Source organism: Macaca fascicularis, chromosome 3 (genome assembly GCF_037993035.2).
Source record: "Macaca fascicularis isolate 582-1 chromosome 3, T2T-MFA8v1.1".
Classification (NCBI taxonomy): domain Eukaryota; kingdom Metazoa; phylum Chordata; class Mammalia; order Primates; family Cercopithecidae; genus Macaca; species Macaca fascicularis.
This window is the reverse complement of record NC_088377.1, coordinates 11570004-11589537: the sequence shown is the minus strand read 5'-3', so window position 1 is coordinate 11589537 and position 19534 is coordinate 11570004. Positions and strand designations below refer to the sequence as shown.

At 39.1% G+C, this 19534-nt stretch overlaps 1 long non-coding RNA gene across 1 annotated transcript in view; it reads right to left on the bottom strand.

Moving 5' to 3' along the window:
• Nucleotides 1–801: 801 nt before the first annotated feature.
• LOC107129073 (uncharacterized) overlaps nucleotides 802–19534 on the bottom strand; it is a 523695-nt gene continuing 504962 nt past the window's right edge. The window contains exon 6 of the long non-coding RNA XR_010585386.1: nucleotides 802–1071. This is a non-coding gene — a long non-coding RNA (uncharacterized lncRNA). The remainder of the gene's footprint in view (nucleotides 1072–19534) is intronic.

The window sequence follows — 19534 nt, the reverse complement described above, 5'->3', positions numbered from 1 at the left end:
TTCCAAATGTGTTTATTCTAATATCCCTGGGAGATAAACTGGGGCAAGACTTGACATCACTACTGACTGAACTGGGTGCAGGGCAGGGTGCTTAGATGTAAAGACAAAGTGGCTTACCTCTACGGCTTCCTGGCCAGGACAACACTGGCTTTGTTATTTACCTCCCTCTCAGAGTCAGAGTCATGCCCTTAGATCACGACGGTAAGCATTTCAGAAGGCTGAATGGTTCTAAATGCTGTAGTTACATAATTTTGAAAATCAGTTATAGCTATGTTTTTGCTCTTCAAATCTCCTTCACTTAAGTAAATGCCCCACTGGGAAATTTTTGGATTGCCTGTTAAAAAATACTTTGTCCAAGAACAATTTTTCTACCAATAATCATGATATCAAAGAAAAGTGTAAACAAGAATATCTTAATTTCTTTCAAAGCATCCAATCTAGTTTTCTCTAAACAACAAAATGGAAAACCTCAGGCTTCAAAAACCTCACGGATTATTCTCAGCTTTTCCACCAACACGCTGGACTCTATTCTCTCTCCTGTCTAATTGGGTCTGATAAACATATTTATGGAGGCAAAGAATGAGCCCATTTGAGTTTCTATCTTTGTCTTCCCACGGGGAGATGCACAAAGATGTTCAGTCCTTTCCTTCTGAAGGCTGGACAGTTCTGTCTAATGCACACACATATTTCTAAGCATTTTGCAGCACAGTGACATTGCTTAATGCAACTCACAGGGGTGTGAAGGGCTGAACAAGACCTTTGAGGAGAGTACATGTGATGAAACAACACAGAGAAAAAGTATAGCAGGGACTAACTTATTTACAGTAAAACAGTTCCTATTTCTTTACCTTCGGTCACTCTAATCATGTTGAAGTGAGGTTCAAAGAGAAAGAAATGGAGCCCGGACCACACCATGAGAACCTGGAAGGCAAAGTGTAGCCCTGAGCTCATCCCCTACAGAGGGGCCAAGGTAGATGACAAGGATAGCTGACCTCCACCAGAAACTGCCACAAGCTCCAAGAAGCTCATATCTGGCTCCAGGCCCTTCATTACCAGAGGTTGATTTAGACCCTAGGAAGAAGACAGGACTTATATAATTTATATAATTAATAATTATGTAATGGGATAGGACTTATATAATTTATATAATTAATAATTATGTAATAATTATTATAATTTATGTTATATATTACATATTATATTTCTATAAGTATATATAATTATATAATTTATATAATTAATTAGAGCAAATATTAATATAAAAATGAGCTTTTAATATATTGAATACATATCAATATATCATTTTGATATTTTATATATTGATATGAATTATAAATTGCATTATAAAATTATATATTATACTTAATTATATAATTTATATAATCATATTAACTATTACCATAAAAATTGTGCTTTTAATATATGAATTACATATCAATATAGCATACTGATATAAAAATTAATCCCTCAATTTAATTCCATTCATTTATCACCCACAAGCATTTACTGAGTACCGGCAAGCCTGGGTTGAGTACCTCCATGCATTTATGGAGGACTCAGTCTTTTCCTGGCACCATTCTTATACTGAGGACACGGAGATGAAAATGCACAGCGCCCCCACCCCCCGTGGCTCACAGCCCGTTGCACTGACTGAAGCATAAATAAATCATTACAAGGTGAAGGGAGCCACAACAGAGGTGTAGGCAGAACAAGACACAGCACAAACAAGGGCCTAAAATCTCCACCAAGAAGTGATGGGTGAAGTTCTCAAGTATGACAAAGGGTGTGATATTTGACGAGGGTGGGTACTCTGAGTGAGCAGAGATAATGTGGAAAAAGGTATCTGAGTCAACTGCACAACAATTTACGAAGGGCCCTCCAGGAAGTATGCTATGCAAAGTATGGAACAAATGAAGAAAGACAGTGCCTCCAGGGGACTTTCTAGCTCCTGTTTTTAAAAGGATGTATGTTTTTAACTCCTTGAGATTAGCAGAATATGAAATGTACACCAATTACCCATACTTCCGATTGATTGCCTTTAATCCTCCATTCCTCTTATATGTGATTACAAATCCTGCAAAATATTGATGAAATATCCTAAAACGATAAAGCAGTGATGCCAACAGATCGATAGCCTAATGATATGCAGAAGCAGAAGGTAACATAGAATTAGTGAACACAGAAATGGGAAAATCTCAATCTCACTATTAATTGAAAGTATGCATTTAAAAAAACAGTAACTTTCTGTTTATTGTGTTACCACATATTTTGCACAGTGATCATGTCTAATCCTGGGAAGCATCTAGTGAATCTATATATTTACGTGTGGCAATTGTACTATATGTCTTTAGACCCTTGACCTCAAAGGAAAGGAGAAAAGGAAACCTCTAGGCATGGAGATGTTCACATCAGTGCTATTTATGAAATTAATAACAAAAATAGAGAAGCAAATGAAACTTCCAAAATTAATAAGAGTGTAAAATCACTGTACATTTCAGATGAGTCGTGGTATTATTCTTATTATTCTTAATATTAACATTTATAACTATTAAAGCTCTTGCCCCATGGAAATACTTTCAACATAATGATTATTTAAAAGGGTTAGAAAATGGCATGTATACTATGGTTTCAACTGTATAAAATATTTATTTACATAGACGAGAATCAGAAAGAAATATCAAAATAATAATATTACATAAACACTTCTTTGTTATCTTGAATACTCAGACTTTCTGCTAATAATTTTTAAGCAGTTCTAATAAGACTAGAATTTGGATCATTTAATAAACCCCATAGTAAGGAAACAGTATACATAGCAGTTCTGCAAAAGTCTTAGACACACACGCAGACCTTCATACTAAGGTGAAAAACATATAAGCATATGAAATCGAGAAAAAAATTTCTCATATGGGTGGGAGTGAAGATTCATTCCAAATTTTGCCTTGAGTAGATCTGTAAGTTGTCATTACGGTGCCTTGTCTTATTTATCAGTCTGAGCACAATGGCAGAACACGGTCATCTAAATTATCCATTTACCTTGTATATGGAATTAAGAGCTCTGTGTTAGGGAGCTCCAAATGTCAAGAGGCAGAGTCATGCCGGGGATTGATTCTGCAGATTAGAACATCTCCACCAAGGCATTTGGCCTGTGAGATGTCTAAGTAGATTAATTGAAGTAGAAATGCATTATTTATTATTTAACACTTAGTGAAAGCAGTCAGCAAGCTAGGTTTAATAATGATTTCTTTTAGACACTCACCGATGCATAAGAATTAGGTAAACACGACCCAATCATTACTTGAGAGGTTTATCAGGTTTCAAAATCAGAACTTTTTTTAAAAAAGAGGCAATCAGCATTGTGATATTCTTCTTGCCTGTTAGAAAAGATAAGCTTTATGATAACTATGAGATCTCTAAGAATTAGGCTTATTTAGACAAGGAATGAGAGAGGACTTTACAATGTTGACAGAGGTCCATTCAGTCAGGGCTATGTTTCTGATCCCTGTAGATAAATCTAGAAGACAGGAACACACTAACTGACCTCGACACTCCTAATGGTGACTACTAATTATTTCAGAATTGGAGGAAGACTTGCCTTCCTGTTACAGCTGCCTGGATTGCTGGAGTCTGATTCACACCTATCCATGTAAGGGAAAGCTGACCTTCTGCCTGGACAGTGTCTTGTCACTCCTGGATGCCTGGCCCCTTGGTGTGTGCTCCCTCTAATTCATAAGTTGCAGCATATTTCTGGAGTCACTTTACCCAGCATAGACTGATCTGAATCTTCTTCTTTTTCAGTGGAGTCAGGCTTTGACCGGAGAATCCCTAACCCGTGGCTTCTTTCTGGCTTTGGAAGATGGGACAGAAGATGTAGATGGTTAACCATCCCCCAAGGATGGAGGATCTTGCTACCCTTCACACCCAAAGATGACCTCATCATTAGCTCATATATGAAGTCTAATACTTCCAGTTGCATAATTTGGGGCAAAATACTTAATCTCTCTAGGGTTCACATTTTTCCTTGTAAATGAAATCTACGATAGAGGGGTTACTGCTGGGATTAAAGACAGAAAACAGGCCAATGGCATTCTCCAGTGGCTTACAGACAAGCAGTGCCTGATGTATTTTGGGTCCTCCATAGCACTCCTTTTTAAAAAATTATGGTAAGAACACTTAACATGAGATCTGCCCACTTAACAGATGTCTAAGTGTGCAATACAGTACTGTTATCTACAGGTACAGTGTTGTACAGCAGATCTATAGAACTTACTCATCTTACCTAACTGCAACTTTATGCCCGTTGAATAGCAACTCATCCATTTCCCCCCACTCCCAACCCCTGGCAACCACCTTTCTACTCTCGCTTCTGTGAGTATGACTGTTTTAGATGCCTCATGCCACATCTGTCCTTCTGTAACTGGCTTATTTCACTAAACACAGTGTCATCCAGGTTCATCCATTCTGCTGCATATTTCATGGTTTCCTTTTTTGTTCAGGCTGAATAATATTCTATTGTATGCATATACCGCATTTTCTTTTACCAATCTTTGTGTGTGTGTGTGTGTGTGTGTGTGAGAGAGAGAGAGAGAGAGAGAGAGAGAGAGAGAGAGGGAGGGAGAGAGAGAGAGAGGGAGAGAGGGAGAGAGAGAGAGAGAGAGAGAGAGAGAGAGAGAGAGAGAGAGAGGGAGACAGAGCCTCACTCTGTCACCCAGGCTGGAGTGTAGTGGTACGATCTCGACCCACTGAAACCTCTGCCTCCTGGCTTCAAGCAATTCTCCTGCCTCAGCCTCCCAAGTAGCTGGAACTACAAGTGCACACCACCACATCCAGCTAATTTTTGTATTTTTAGTAGAGATGAGGTTTTACCATGTTGGCCAGGCTAGTCTCGAACTCCTCACCTCAGGTGATTCACCCACCTTGACCTCCTAAAGTTCCGGAATGACAGGCATGAGCCACCACACCTGGCTTCTTTCCACTCTTTCAGCAATGGACATTTAGGTTATTTCTATACCTTGGCTATTGTGAGTACTGATGCAATGAACATAGGAGAGCAAATATCTCGCTGAGGTCTTGATTTCGATGATTTTGGATAAATACCCAGAAGTGGGATTGCTTCCATTGGTAGTTCTATTTTTAATGTTTTTCATTATCCTCCATAGATTTCTCTAACACATGCTTCTAACTTCAAATTTCTTTACTCATAGCACAGATTCCAATACCCACCCACTCTCAATGCTACCCATTTCTGTCTTTTTCTGAGAATTTCTAAGTATTTAATGAATAAGTGTCTCTTTTCTTGGCTAATGGATAGAACTGAAATTGCTTTATAACTACCAGCGGTGACTTTGATGGGAAGGATGACAGCTGATGCTAAAAGATTAACACTGACTTCAGAGTGGCAGCAAAAAGAGGAGGATTATTTCAGAAACCACAATTTATAAACAACAGATTTCCTAACAGGCTAGAACAATAAGAAAGTAAAATTGTGGATTCCTATCCTTTCAGTGTTGGTTTGTTTTGTTTGGTTTTATTATAATTATATAACAAATACTAAAGTTTCATTTTATATACAGAAATTTGAATACTAAATTTTATTACAATAGAATCTTTAATACAATCAACAAAAATAGTAGAGTGTAACAAATACACCTATCTCAGAAAACACACTGAGGGCAATGTCAGAAAGAATATTTACTTATAAGTGCAATCAGTGGCTTCAATTATAGCTGAGTTCCAAAGACATAAAATGTAAAATGTAACTATATCATATGTGATGGTTTGCTTCCTGTGAACTTCACTCATTAATACCTTAAAGGCCTTCCCATGATCTTGTTTAATAATATGTTCTTAAAAGGGTCTTATTCTCTGCAACACACATTTTTAATTCTGGATATTTAAAAAAAAAAATTCAACATTTTTCTTGGCATTTTTTGCAAATGAATTGAGTTCATTCAGACATTCAACTCAATAAAAACAAAAACACATATATTTCTGCAGAGCCACAGCTGGAGAGCATGGGCTTGGGAGAGCAGAGCCCCGGGTCTGGTCCCAGTTCTCCTGCCCCACCCCAGCTTACTGTGTCACCTTGGCTGTCCCAAGACGTGCATTCCTCCTTGGAGATGCAGTTCACAGCCAGAGTGATCACTAAGCTTCCTCCCTGCATTAAAATTCTATTATTCTAAGTCTTTCTCACTTCTCTGGAATTTCCTGTGATATGGATGCTTGCAATTATTACACCTCTGACAATTGATGCCAATAAAAAAGCATCTACAACATTGGACAATGAATTTCTTGTGTTTTTATTCCATACAAAATCATGTAGTTAGGTTCAGAAATAAAATATTCATCACACATTTTGTGGTAGGCCGGTCTTGCTTCATGGGGTGAAAACATATGTTGCAAGAGGGAGCAGATTTGCCTAAGGACCCATATGAATGAATTCAAGAAGAACCTAAACTCCCAACAATGCCTATCTCTCAATCAAGAGCTTGCTCTCATTACCAACCACTGTAAATATCAAAAGTTGATCAATGTAGAAGACTTTCATTACACATCGTTCCCACAAACTGCTGTGACTCACATGCTTAGGACCCCAAACACAGTGTTCTCACTTGCATCCGCTGGGTACACATTGGGGAAGTCTCTAGGACCTGGTGGCAAGTAAGACTTTGGGAAGTCTTTTTCCTGGAAGAAAACGATGGCAGGACAGTGGACTGACTGGAGGCAGACAGAACCACCACAAAAGGCCAGAGAGTACTTGTAGCATTACAGGCTGATCATTTTTAGTCTGTGTTATTATATTTAAGAAAGCTCTAAATATTTTTCCAAAAGACTGAATGTGCTTAAAAGGAGATACTTTTGTTATCCAATTGCTTGTTCTCTGCTCAAAGGACAAACAAATGAAAACATCAGAAATTCTCCAATAGTGGGAAACAATGCATAAGCAGTCAAACCTCCAGGAAAACTTCCGAAAGTTGAAGTAGGTGTGTGAAAAATCAGCTTCATTAAAGCAATCTATGGGAGCTGCTTGTCTAGTAATAGCTACTGTATTTTGTGGCACACACTTGATTCCTAGGGACTCCTGGAAGTTACACTCAAGAGTGCATTTCATACCAGTCACTCCTCCATATCCAGTATCTTATTTTACAGTCTTGCGGAGGGGGGAGAGGGAGGGACAAATGAAAAGGAGAGCAAGAGGGAGTACATCAATGAGAAAGAATGATGCTGAGATAATTACAGTGAGCAACAAAGAATTCATCATAGGGACAGAGGACCAGACCAACGACCAGCTGCCGTATCTATTGCCTTGTCCTTGTTCTCTTTTAGTAAGACCTGAGTATAGAATAGAGTGACGCAGTAGACCAGGATCTTACATGTCCATTCCTCTTCCTTAGGAGAGTCTCCAGACGATCCTCACGCGGTGTGACCTCTCCTTTAGGACAGGGTTAGCTGTTTGACTGGGGCTGCAGTCCCTGGTCATTTGTCATGAGATTCTGGGTCTTCACAAACAGGCACAGAGAACCTGCTGAGTGTTTTTCCTTAGGCCTCAGTCTACCGATGAAAAGCTTCCTCAGTTAAAAGCCCATTCATCACCATTTGGGCACCCAAAGTAGATCCAAGCTATGCCTAACTCCACCCATTCACTGTGTGATTCCATTCCTGGATACAAAGTACATGGTATCAAGAGCAGTTCTTACAGTGGGCCCGATGGTAGGATTGTGTGAAGGCTGGATTATGTCATTGTAGAAGGAATTGAGAGGGTACAAGTTACTGATTAGGAAAGACAGAGTCTTCAAAACTTAATAAGCCATGTTTTCAGTAACAAAAAGAGGAAAAAGGATTGGGTTGGATGTTAGTTTTTTCAAAGTTTAACATAGACTATTTTTTTAAAATGTACTAAGCATCTACAATATAATGTAGAAATGGAGATAATGAAATTATAAGTATTCTTTTTTAAAAAATATTTTTTATTTTATTCAAATATTGTTAAAGACAGGATCTCGCTTTGTCACTGAGGCTGGAGTGCAGTGGTATAATCATAGCTCACTACAACCTCGAACTTCTGGGCTCAAGAGATCCTCCTGCCTTGGCCTCCCAAGTAGCTGGGACTGCAGTGCTTGCCACCATGGCCTGTTAACTTTTTTTATTTTTTGTAGAGATACGGTCTCACTATGTTTCCCTGGCTGGTCTTGAACTCCTGGCCTCATGTTCTCCTCCCGCCTCACCTCCCCAAGCACTGGATTACAGGTGTAAACCACCACACCTAGTCTATAAGCATTCTTAAAGAACTTCAAAGACAGGAGCTAACCAAAAAACAGACAGAAATGGGGAAATATTCAGCTGAATGCTTAATTATTTTGAATATGCAAAATTTAGCAAGGTCAACCTCTAACAATTATTATGGAACTGGGAAATTATTTTCCATTTACTTAAGAGACACCTCTATTGATTAAACACATATTACATGATAAGACTTTCCTGGGCATTGTACTTGTATAACTTTATTTAATCCCCAAATCCTCTGAGGTAAATCCTATTATCAAAGGTTGCAAGTTTTAGCAAATAAAAATACAAAATGCCCAGTTAAATTTGAATTTCAGATGAACAATATATATTTGTAATATAACTATGTCCCATGCAATGTTTGAGACACAGCTACGCAAAATATTATTTGCCATTTATATGAAATACACATTTAACTGGGCATCCTATGTTTTACCTAGCAATGATATTATTATTATTTCAGTTAAATGATGATTCATCTTCAGGCTACCATCTTGGTCAAACTCTTCTTAGGCGTTACTTGGTGTTAGCCAAAGGGTACAACAACTGGATGAGGCCAAGTTTCAAAGAAGCTTTGAGACATTTTTAAGGTGGCTTGCAGATTTAAAAAATGTGGCACATAGTATATACCCAGTAATGGGAATGGCTGGGTCATATGGTACATCTAGTTCTAGATCCTTGAGGAATCGTCATACTGTTTTCCATAATGGTTGAACTAGTTTACAATCCCACCAACAGTGTAAAAGTGTTCCTATTTCTCCACATCCTCTCCAGCACCTGTTGTTTCCTGACTTTTTAATGATCGCCATTCTAACTGGTGTGAGATGGTATCTCATTGTGGTTTTGATCTGCATTTCTCTGATGGCCAGTGATGATGAGCATTTTTTCATGTGTCTGTTGGCTGTATGAATGTCTTCTTTTGAGAAATGTCTGTTCATATCCTTTGCCCACTTTTTGATGGGGCTGTTTGTTTTTTTCTTGTAAATTTGTTTGAGTTCTTTGTAGGTTCTGGATATTAGCCCTTTGTCAGATGAGTAGATTGCAAAATCATGCTGCTATAAAGACACATGCACACGTGTGTTTATTGCGGCACTATTCACAATAGCAAAGACTTGGAATCAACCCAAATGTCCATCAGTGACAGATTGGATTAAGAAAATGTGGCACATATACACCATGGAATACTATGCAGCCATAAAAAAGGATGAGTTTGTGCCCTTTGTAGGAACATAGATACAGCTGGAAACCATCATTCTCAGCAAACTATCGCAAGAACAGAAAACCAAACACCGCATGTTCTCACTCATAGGTGGGAACTGAACAATGAGATCACTTGGACTCGGGAAGGGGAACATCACACACCGGGGCCTATCATGGGGAGGGGGTAGGGGGGAGGGATTGCACTGGGAGTTATACCTGATGTAAATGACGAGTTGATGGGTGCAGCACACCAACATGGCACAAGTATACATATGTAACAAACCTGCACGTTATGCACACGTACCCTAGAACTTAAAGTATAATAATAAAAAAACAAAAAACAAAAAACAAAAAAAAGCAAAAAAAAAAAGCAAAAAAAAAAAAAATGTGGCACATATACACCATGGAATACTGTGCAGCCATAAAAAAAGGATGAGTTCATGTCCTTTGTGGGGATATGGATGAAGCTAGAAACCATCATCCTCAGCAAACTAACATAGGAACAGAAAACCAAACACCACATATTCTCACTCATAAGTGGGAGCTGAACAATGAGAACACATGGACACACGGAGGGGAACATTACACACCTGGGCCTGTCGCTGGGTGAGGGGCTAGGGGAGGGATAACATTAGGAGAAATACCTAATGTAGATGACGCGTTGGTGAGTGCATCAAACCACTACAGCACGTGTATGCCTATGTAATAAACCTACACTTTCTGCACATGTATCCCAGAACTTAAAAGTTTTATATATATATATACACACACACACACACACATATATAAAGTTATATATATAAAGTTATATATAAAGTTTTATATATATAACTTTGTTATATACATTACTTTATTTTATATAATTTATATATAGATATAAATTTTATATATATAAAATCCTTTCCATTGTCTGTCTTCCCAACTCCCAAAGGTAGGCTGAACTGGGGGCTTAGAGAGGGCTTACACCACTTGCCCAAGACCTGTGCTAAGCTACCTCATGTGCCCTTAAAATGAAATATGACATATTATTCTGAGTTTAATACATCTAAAGTCAGGCTACCTTAACAAAACTTCTGGCTTAAAAATTAACCTGGAGCACAAAAACCCAAGGCAGAGCTGAGACCTGGTTTAAAACAGTGATGCCTGAGGAAAGCTAGGAGCAACTAACATTAAACCCTAGGCCCCCAACCCAACTCTCTCAGGCTTCTCAAGAAAGATAATTTTTATTTAACTGGTATTTGTATTGCATTTACTGTACTGGGTGTGGCTCTGTATCTTTTATTCTTCTGATCTTCATAAAACCCTACGACATAGATCCTATTATTATTCCAATGCTACAGAGGAGGAAACTGAGGAATAGAGGGGTTACATAATGTCCCAAGGTCACATGGCTAGTAAATGATGAAGCCGGGTTTCAAACCTGGGCAGGCAGGCTCCAGAATTCGTGTTCCGAATCACTAAACAAAGCCAACTCGAATTCCATCTATTGTGAAGTTTTGGAAACAGATCAAGAATTCTCTGCATGTATGAAAAAGCACATGATCTATTCATCATTTCCAAAACTATTTTACAAACATCATCTCCTTTGGATCTTAGAGCAACTGGATAAGGTGTAAATGACAGGTAATATAGTAGTATTATTGCTATTTTGCAGACGAGATTAAGAGAGATAAGATTGTGAGTGGTGATGCATGACGGGTTCAACAATAGCAAATTAGTAAACACGGAGTCTTACCTAAACCAGATTCTCTATCCACTCTACCTAGGATCAATACGGTAAAGCAAAAATAGAACCCAGAAAATGCTAAGAATGATTGTCTTGCTCTGATTTAAAAATCTGGATTTCGCAATGCAGGAATGTCTTTAAGTTTGGGATTACAAGAAATCTGAGGCAGGGCTGGGCTTGGTGAAGCAGGATAGAAGGAAATGAACGCCATCACTCTGAATTATTTGCTCAGTAGTCTCGGGGTAGCTTGGTAACGATGCCAGAATGGGAGGCTTAGGAGTCATTATAAAGGAAATCCCTACTTTGGAAAGTGACACCAAGTGCAGTCATCAAAAGAGAGCTAACACCTTTTTTCTGCCAACTGGAGGACTTCTACTACCAAAACTCTGATCTATGCTTAAAGTGCTTATCAGTGTGCCAGGCATGGTGGCTCACACCTGTAATCCCAGCACTTTGGGAGGCTGAGGCGGGTGGTTCACCTGAGGTCAGTAGTTCAAGACCATCCTGGCCAACATGGAGAAACCCTGTCTTTACTAAAAATACAAACAAATTAGCTGGGCGTGATGGCAGGTGCCTGTGATCCCAGCTACTCAGAGGCTGAGGCAGGAGAATCACTGGAACCTGGGAGGCGGAGGTTGCAGTGAGCTGAGATCATGCCCTCCAGCCTGGGTGATGAAAGCGAAACTCTGCCTAAAAAATAAATAAATAAATAATTTTTAAAAAGTGCTTATCAGTGAAAAAGGTGAAAAGGTGATTATAGTTGAATGAACACAAAAGTTGAAATCTGGGTACCTCACTTCCCAAAAGTTAGTTAGTTTCCTAGGTGCAAAGTTTTATTTCTGAGAAATCACTATGGCCTGGTATTAAGGAACAAGATGATGATGGATTTAGATCTAGAGCAAAAATGAGAGAGCTATTAAATAGAAGAAGACACTAGTGTTTATAATGTATATTTTAGAGAAAAAGCTGTAATGTATGACTTTTCCAATGGAAAGCAGAAATCAGCTGTGAAAATAGCTACTGTTGTTGAACTCGAAGTGAGTCACTGTCTGCAGAACTCTTCCGAAACAGAAGAATGTGGGCCGCCAGCGCCCAGTCGCGGCTGTGATCTTGGAGATGTCGGAGCAGGCAACATGCCTGCTAATGAGACCTCAGAAGTGTCTGATCATCTCTTCTAATTGCTCTAAATAATTGGAGAGCTGCATGGCCTGGCCTCTCCTTCCTGAAGACGGTCAGTTCAAATATGCAAATATAAAATTATTTGAATACTGCTCTAATTGGCGTCCAAGCTACCCATTATTTGCTGGAGAACAAAACAATATGACTAAAACCACTGACTATCAAATCCTTCATTTTAAGCTTCACTGAGCTCCCCAAATTACCACAGGCAGTCCTGACAGGGACCACTTTACAAGGGAGTTGATGACCCCTAATTAAGACACAAGGCGCTTCTAGTTATGTTAATATTTGAAATTGAAATTGGTTTGACCTTCGCAATTCCATATAATACCACCAAGTGAAGCTCAAATCCAGGCACCTTAAGTTGACAAAATGTCCAATAGCCCATTAAATACATTGCAAATTCAAGTTCCAACCATTCCCCGTATTCCCCCAGTTGATTGCATTACAGAATGACAAATCTAAAATATCATGCCTGATCACATGGTTTTCTGTAGAAACTTTATCCAACAAAGGATATTGGACAGGCATTACAAATTCTTCTTCCTACCAGGAGTTGGGATCCACCATGCACACATTTGGCCACTCTGAGCTGGAGTGAGTGGTCTCTCTCAGTCTCTCTCGGAGAGACAGGACTAGCTGGGTTTCCTAGGCCGACTAAGAATCACTAAGCCTAGCTGGGAAGGTGACCGCTTCCACCCTTAAACACGGGGCTTGCAACTTAGCTCACACACGACCAATCAGATAGTAAGGAGAGCTCACTAAAATGCTAATTAGGCAACAACAGGAGGTAAAGAAATAGCCAATCATCTGTTGCCTGAGAGCACAGCGGGAGGGACAAGGATCAGGATTTAAACTCAGGCATTTGAGCCGGCAACCGGCAACCCCCTCTGGGTCCCCTCCCTTTGTATGGGAGCTCTCTGTTTTCACTCTATTTCACTCTATTAAATCTTGCAACTGCACTCTTCTGGTCCATGTTTTGTGACCGCTGGAGCTGAGCTTTCGCTCACTATCCGCCACTGCTGTTTGCCACCACGGCAGACCTGCCACTGACTTCCATCCCTCCGGATCCGGCAGGGTGTCCACTGTGCTCCTGATCCAGCAAGGTGCCCACTGCCACTCCCGATCGGGCTTACCATTGTTTTTGCATGGCTAAGTGCCTGGGTTCGTCCTAATCGAGCTGAACACTAGTCACTGGGTTCCATGGTTCCCTTCCGTGACCCACGACTTCTAATAGACTTATAACACTTACTGCATGGCCCAAGATTCCATTCCTTGGAATCTGTGAGGCCAAGGACCCCAGGTCAGAGAACACGAGGCTTGCCACCATCTTGGAAGTGGCCCGCCACCATTTTGGAAGCGGCCTGCCACCATCTTGGGAACTCTGGGAGCAAGGACCCCCCGGTAACATCTCCACTTGTCTTCTCAGCAATCTCTTCTTTTTTAACGAAAGTCTCATCTTCTCTCCTCTCCCTATTCCAGTCTTCATCTTTCATTGTGTTCCAAGGTACCTTTCCCCTTCACTGACAGCCCTGCTCACAACTTGGAAATTTGGGGTTTTTTTTTTAACCTTTCTAAAACTATTTCTGCATCTACCTCAGTAATATCCAATCCCATTCTACCATAATTTTCTAGATGAAGTTACAAAACCCTTTTAATTTGTGTTAATTTCATCTCTTCTTCCTATATCCCATTTCCTCATCCTCAGAAACAAAAGTGAAACTCTCAACTTTTCCCAACTGCACTCAAATTTACTCTCTCCACCCTTCCTATCCCAGCTGTATTTCTTGAAAGAGTAGTTGACACCTCCTGCCTTGACTTCCTCATCACACAAGAGTTCCTTGATGTTTTATAATCTGTTCTCCAGCCCTACACTAGAGATAAGTTTTTGGTAGAAATTAAATGTTAAGGAACTCTTGCTTTGGAGTCAGATCCCAAGCACTGGACCCCCGTTCTCTCAAGGGCTAATGCCTAGCTACACAATTTGTTTTTTCTTTTTTGGAAATAGGATTCTAATCAATTTCAGTGTCTCACAGAGTTATTGTAATTAGTAAGTGACACGGGTGCTTGATATCACACTGGTCCAATTTTAAGTGGTCAGAAGTGCTGGATTTTGTGTGTTTTCCATTGTTATTATGCTGTGAGGCCAAATCCCATGATATTCCTCAATTTTCATCTTCTTTAACTTCTCAGCACCATTTATTTCGAGATTGTTTAAAGGATTTAAATGTTCTCCTTACCCATGACAATTACTCATCTAATTCTGCCCTTATCTCTGATGATTTTTCTCCTGTCTTCAGTGGATCCGATTCCTCCCCCATCAAACTATACACTGTCTTTAGGAGTGTAATCAGCTGATCCTCACCTCCTCCTACACTATTTTCCCTTGTGATCTCCTCATGACCAGAGCTCCTATTATCCCTGTCTTATTTATGGGTAACTCCCAAATGTGGAAGGACAGGCTCAGCCTCTCCCACAAACTATCTGCTAACCAAATCCTGATATGCCATCATCTCACATCAGCAAGTTAAAACTAACAAATAAAAACCAAACATCTTTGCCCTCCCTCCTCCATAAGGCCTATTCCACTCTCCCTTAGTTCTGCAAAAGTCATTGGTAATTCCCAGGCCCCAGGCTGTGAAACTGAGAGCCATCTCTAACTCTTCTTCTCATTTGCTCCCAAACTCAGAGCATTATCTTTATCTCTTAGAGAGATACAGAGAATTATTATGCTGAATCCAAGCAGATGGTTGGAATAAGAAGAAAGGAAATCTTGGAAGAAAGTGTTGTTTTGGACGTTGTAATGGCTGCAAAAGAATTAAGGAAAACAAAAGTTTCCTTTAACACCTACTACATTTCAAATACTATGTTAGGTGTTTCTTTCCCGATATAATAATGAAAAAGTCATTATTTCAAAAAGAAGGGGAAGTGTGCAAAAATGAATTTCCGATGATAAACTGGGAATGTCTTTGATGAGGGAAATCAAGGAGCAATGTCTACAAGGATGAGATGTCCAAGGGTCATCCAGTGGGCTGGGGCTTCTCAAAAACAAGGACAGCAGAAGGGGAGAGGAACCCATAACCAGTAATATTATCTTGTAATGAGATTATTGACAAAGTCTAGAAACATAAACCTTTAAAAAAATCCCCAAGGCCAAGAAGGAAGAGGTGGATTTTAGTGTTTAACTGCACTGAGAAATAGGTCAATGTACGTCACAGACAATGGAAAGGAACTGAAACTACCTGAATTCCTATTTGGAATCATCTTTTCTGTTGACAGTCCTCTTCGACCTAAAAGGATTTAGTGCTATGATAAAGCTGAGGCCTGAGCGAGGTGAGAGTTGACATTGATTATTTAATTAGTGTGTGTCATGGACACCTCATTTAATCTTCACAGCCACTCTCTGAATTAGAAAGTTAAGTTTCCAGATAAAGACTGAGACCCCATAGGCTGGGCGCGGTGGCTCATAGTTGTAATCCCAGCATTTTGGGAGGTCAAGGCAGGTAGATCACAAGGTCAGGAGTTCAAGACCAGACTGGCCAACACAGTGAAACTCCATCTCTACTAAAAATACAAAAATTAGCTGGGTGTGGCAGCAGGCACCTGTAATCCCAGCTACTCAAAAGGCTGAGGCAAGAGAATCGTGTGAACCCAGGAGGCGGAGGTTGCAGTGAGCAGAGATCGTGCCACTGCACTCCAGCCTGGGTGACAGAGCTAGACTCTGCCCCCCAAAAATAAAAAAAAATAGAAATTGAGACTGCATAGATGCTCACGGCACTCAGGTATTTAATGGCTGAGCCAAGATGTTTACACTGTTGACTCAAAAAGCCAATGAGTTAACAACTACATGATGTAACTCCTCACGTCTGTTATCTTTATAAAACTAACTTGGGGACTGGGACACTTTACAGGGGCGATCACTGAATCATTGGCAATCTCTGAGGAGATATGGAGGACAGGAAATTTTCAAAAAGAAGAATAAGGTTATCTTAGTTTTCAAAAAGAAGAAGAAGGTCAATTCTGCAAAATAATAATTTCTAACATGACTCAATAATCAATTGTTATGTAGATGGTTTGTGAGGACTTAAACAGGACATGGTTAATACTAGGAGCAACACAGATTCTTAAAAACAGACTAAGTCAGACTTACTGCATTTCCATTTTTTTCTGCTGTATGCTTACAAACGAGGGAGGGAGTCAGCAGACTGATGCATAAGCACAGAGTTTCACATTGGTGGTGAACTTCAGGGCTGGTTGGATGATGTTTAAGTTCACATATAATATCTTCACCAAGATGTCACTTGGCCTTGTCGAATCTCTAGTGTATGGAACCTACTGCCTCACTGCTTTGCATAATAACACATTTCATTTGTGAAGAGTTGAGACTATTTTGCATAGTCTGGATGAGTTAGCAAGTATTTTCCTATATTAAGTTGAAATCTAGTGAAGGTTTCCACCACTTGGTTTTGCTTTGAACATTTGGAGGAAATTCAGCATAGATCTGACTTTCTTGCCCCATGGAGAGTGGTTCATACATGAACACAAATACTAGGCCCCTTTCTCTCACCTCCTCCATTTCTTTAATCAATCTTCCTTGGGGAGTTCAGTTTCCAATTTGCTACACAGCGTGAGACCACATAGGGAGATTTTTGATATTTTTAAAGATCTTCAACTACGAAATCATTCCATCAATCAGACAAAACTACAGAAACATTATATCCACCATACAACTTTATCAGTTTATAACATTCTATCATATTTGCTTCAAATCTCTCTCTATATTCAATGTATAATCATTGCAGACGCATTAGACCCCCCCATTTATCCTTCTCAGATGCCATTTACTTCCCTCCTCCCCACTATGGGTTGAATCGTATCCCCCCCACAAAATTCACATACAGAAGTCCTACTCCCCAGCAACTCGAAATGTGACCTTCTTTGGCAATAGGGTCATTGCAGATATAGTGAGTTAAGATGAGGTTCTAATCGAGTACGAATAGGGATTTCTGGCCTCCAGAACTCTAAGATGATAAATTTCTGTTGTTTAAACCTTCCAGTTTATGGAACTTTGTAAAGGTAACTCTAGCACACTAATTCACTCCCCAGAGGTAATCACTATCATGGATTAAGTATTTATCACTCATAGAGATATGTAGTAATATATTAGTTTGTTCTCATACTGCATAAAGACATACTGAGACTGGGTAATTTATAAAGGAAAGAGGTTTAATTGACTCACAGATCCGCACAGCTAGGGTGGCCTCTTAAAATCATGGAAGAAGGCAAAGCAGGCACCTTCTCCATAAAGCAGCAGGAAGGAGTGAGTGTGAGAACAAGGGAAGCCACACTTTCAAACCCTCAGTTCTTCTGAGAATTCACTCACTGTAATGAGAACAGCATGGAGGAACCGCCTCCATGATCCAGTCAACTCCATTTGGTTCCTTCCTTGACATGGGGGGACTATAATTTGAGATGAGATTTGGGTGGGTCACAAACCATATCAAGTAATATGTCTATAAATATGTGAAAGTATTGTTTTCTAGTTTATACATTTTATACAAATGTTGTGGAATTATAAATATCCTTCAACAACTTACATTTTCTTGGTGTTTGAGACTTACCCATTTTGATACAGATACAGTGCACTTTAAATGGGCACAGAAATGCCAAAAGTTAGGATGGCCAGAGCCTCAGGGAAGTTCCCATGGAAGGCTTTTCTTAAAACTCCAGTGTTCCATGAAATTACCAGCAATTGCTGTTCTCATTCATATAAGTTCCATACTGTGTTCTAAGAATAAACCATGATTTATTTGTCAATAGCATAAATACAAGTCGAATTCTGGACACTCTTATTTTGTTCCATTTGTCTATTTATCTGTCTTATCCCCAAGTCACTCTTTCTTGATTACTACTCTACAGACAGCCTTAAAATACGGTGGTGTATAGCCTCCTCATTCTTTTTCTAAATGGTTGAGTACTCTCGATCCTTTTCATTCCCATATAAATTTTTAAATTCCCTGGAAAATTATATAAAAGAAGCCTAGGAGATTTTAGTGGGGATTGCATTAAATCTATAGATCACTTTGGGTTGAATAGAAATCTTAACAATATTGAGTTGTAAATCTCTGAACATAATATATCTCTTCATTTTACTTAGATCTTCCTTAATTTCCCTCACCAGTGTTTTGAATATCCAGTATAGAGATCGTTCATATAATTTTTTATGCTATTGTAAAATGGTACAGTTTAAATTTTCTTGTCCAATTTATGTTGCTACTATATAGAAATACAATGTTATATATATGTATGTTATAGTTATGCTATATAGTTATGCTTGAAGATATCAGTACCATCCCCTTAGGATCCTTAAGCATAACTATATTTTCAACCTTAAAACTATATATATATGGTTTTATATATACACACATATCTGATTTGTTTATAAATGACATGTATGGTTTTATATATATATGGGTAATGTATGTATAAAATATATATACATATACATATAAAAACATTGTATTTCTATATGGTAGCAATAAAAAAGGAAAGTAAAATATATATGTATACATATGGACTTTGTATCCTGCAACCTTGTTAAATTCACTTTTTTTTTTTTTTTGAGACGGAGTCTCGCTCTGTCACCCAGGCTGGAGTGCAGTGGTGCAATCTCGGCTCACTGCAAGCTCCGCCTCCCGGGTTCATGCCATTCTCCTGCCTCAGCCTCCCGAGTAGCTAGGACTACAGGCGCCCACCACCACGCCCGGATAATTTTTTGTATTTTTAGTAGAGACAGGGTTAAATTCACTTTTTGGTTTTAGTAATCGATCCATGATTCCTTAACATTTTCTAATATACAGTCTGTATGTAAATACAGATAACCTAATGTTTTCTTTTCTAGCTTTAAGGAATAGGCTAGAAACTCTAGTACAATGTTGATTGAAAATTATGAGAATGGATATTATTTCCTTATTTTCAACCTTAAAGGAAAAACATCCATTTTTTCCCCATTAAGTATAATGTGAATTATAGATTTTTGTGCATGCCCTTTAGTCATCTGAGAAAATATCCTTCTATTTCTATCTGTTTTTTCCTTACTTACTGAGATGAAAATGTGATTTCTGTCCCTTATTTTCTAAATTGCAT